Source organism: Mastomys coucha, chromosome X (assembly GCF_008632895.1).
Source record: "Mastomys coucha isolate ucsf_1 chromosome X, UCSF_Mcou_1, whole genome shotgun sequence".
Lineage (NCBI taxonomy): Eukaryota > Metazoa > Chordata > Mammalia > Rodentia > Muridae > Mastomys > Mastomys coucha.
The window spans coordinates 110,752,344-110,755,004 of record NC_045030.1 but is presented as its reverse complement, the minus strand read 5'-3'; the positions used below and the strand labels follow the sequence as shown (position 1 = coordinate 110,755,004).

Below are 2,661 nucleotides of genomic sequence, written 5' to 3'. Positions count from 1 at the left end.
CCCATCTTACTGATGCCTTCATTCATAAAACAGTGTAGTCTTTAATGATAGAACATATGATCATGTATTTTATTTTATTGTTGTCAATGTTTATTGCATGCTAATTCTATCTTCCAAATGGTATTGCAAATTCTGCAACAGTAACTAACCAACAAATTCTATATCTCTCATGTTATCCAGCAAACTTAGGTAATGCATCAAGTGTTGCCAATTTAACATAAGGCTTACCTTTATTTTTTCCCTGTGATTTTCAAGTGATCACCCAGATTTTTAATTTTTTTTTTTGACAAAACAGGGATTGAGATTAAGTGAAGTAAGTCCATTTCTTGCCTTAGTGACCACAATCAACCAGTTACAAATGAGTACACTCATTGTTATTGGTAAAAATTCCAAAGGGTCTTTGGAAACATTGATTTTAATAACATTGCTTATATACTTGTCAATTGAACCTTTATGCTACCATTCAGTTTTGGTGATGGAGAACAATTTTGCTCAAAGCAAATCTCAAGTTTGAAGACCAGGCATCACTTGACTCAAAGGATTGTCATGAAACTACTATAGGCACAGGGATACTGGATGTTCACAGCTATCCAGGGAGAGAAGTACTGAGAGGCCCCGCCATAGATTCAGCAGATAAGTGCCAGGAAGAGGCAGCCCTACTACAGGAAGCCACCTCTCCTCCCCTCCCTCCCAACTCTTGGGTTCTGGGCTGAGGCCAGGGACTGTCCGGAGCTGATCTCGGGTTCCCATTGGCCGCTGTCTTTCGTGACGTCACGATCATGATGAGAATTGATGATCGGACACGCTGATTTCATTGTCTGAGGCGGCAGTGGAGACCCAGGAAAAAATCTTGCGGATTCCGCCTGCTCTGGCCCTGGTCTCATCTTGGAACCTCTGATCTCTTCCGTGACCACACCACGCCCGAGGTAAGCGCCTAACCTGACTGTCTGTGAAGGGCAAAGGAGGACTTTCAAAACCCTGGGATAATGTGCCCAGTAGGGGGCCCGTAGGGTCTGTGGCCTAAAGATACAGCCAATGAATTGGTGTAGCTTCTGGGAAGCCAACTACCTCTACCTTCCCAGCAAAGGCTGGCAAGAGCATGAAATTAGAAAGGAGCTGAGGATGGGGATACTGTGGGTATTGCCACACAGTGCAGGACCTTGCTCTGAAAGAGGGCGATAGCTGGGACTTTCTACTGGCCCGATAGTAAGAGAAACTGGCGCCTCTGCTTCTAAAGAAAGGACAGATTGAATTCTACCACTTCTAGATTTCACTGGACAGTAGATTTCTCATAGCCCCACTCAAACGCACCGAGGACGCTGCGCCTGCGCATAAACACTCTGATTAGAGGGGAGGGGGGAGGTTCACTGCAGAGAGAATGGGCTTGGAAGCTGCGCAGGCGCCTTTCTTCTTTAGTTGGAGGGGGAGGGGCTGAGCTGTGTCTGAACTGAGTGAGAGAAAGGTTAGGGATTTGGCCTTGAGATGTTTCAAGTGCCATTTGAAGTGAAGGGATCTGCTACTGATTTTTGCATCTGGCCCATTGAGTGTACTCAGCATCAAAATGAGCCTGATAAATTTGAGAAAGTAAAGTCTTAATTTCCAGATATGTCTATGGAAAGGAAGGAACTTGAAGAACTTGCAGACTAAAGTTCTCAGATTATAAAGAAAAGTTTAGGATTTGCGCGTATGGGATTGTATGCAATATTTTTTTTCAAGTAAATCTAACTTTCAATCTTCAAAGAGCTTTGGTTTGATATGACATTTAGTAATTTGGAGCATCACTTTGGAGACTCAGAGAAATACATTTTACTCACCTGTCTGGCTTTTCTTCATCTTATCCCCAGCACATAAAGCTTTGGCCTCTATCTCAGATTTGGCATTTTCCTTCTTTCTTCTTCCTGGGTGTTTCTATTAGAACCATCTAAGTCAAATCTCATTTTAAGAGACTTTCTTTAGCATCCATTAATTAGGAGGGACTGTGTCACCCTACTGTTTGGAAGAATGATTGACCTCTTTGTCCTTGGTGAAATATTTTTTTGGTTGGGTTATTAGCCCCCTCCATGATCTCATCATTTACTCCCATTTTACAGGAAAAACTGATATTTTCTCCAACTTTTAAAGTGAAGATCTTGTTAAATATTGGCAACTTTTCCTTTGTATGTCATCTCACACTATTCTTCCCCTACTCCTCAGTCTTCTCTCTACTACTCCAGAGTCTACTCCTCTGGTAATTAAGGAGTTTCCTAGCCAGTATACACCTTTTACCATACAAAACTCCACATCTGTGAACACTACTTAAATATTGTTTTCTCTAACAAGAATAACCTTGGCTTCCTATTATCTATTTTTTCAAGCCACTTCCTGTTATCTTTTATTCCAAGTCAGATTCCACCTAGACTGCAAAACATCAACCAAACCTCAATCTAGCCTTTTTGAATGGTAGTACCTTATCTTTTTCTTCAATGTAAATTTCCCTAATGGTTCTTAAACAGTTTTGCTTCTCATGACACTATTACCACTTTTTCCTAGGTAACTGTCTATTCTACATAATTTAAATCTTGTTCCCTTTGGAAGCTCCGTTCAAATTAGACCACCTGTAAGTGTCTTTCAAGTGCAATGCAGTGGCTGTATAGGTCAACTTCCCTAAAATTTTCACATCTG

General features: G+C 41.5%; 1 protein-coding gene across 1 annotated transcript in view; it reads left to right on the top strand.

The window, feature by feature from the left end:
• The first annotated feature begins 700 nt into the window (after positions 1 to 700).
• The window catches only part of Hdx (highly divergent homeobox), a 108,705-nt gene continuing 106,744 nt past the window's right edge, over positions 701 to 2,661 (top strand). Inside the window, exon 1 of the mRNA XM_031372501.1 lies at positions 701 to 926. The gene's annotated coding sequence lies outside the window, so the exon portion shown is untranslated. The remainder of the gene's footprint in view (positions 927 to 2,661) is intronic.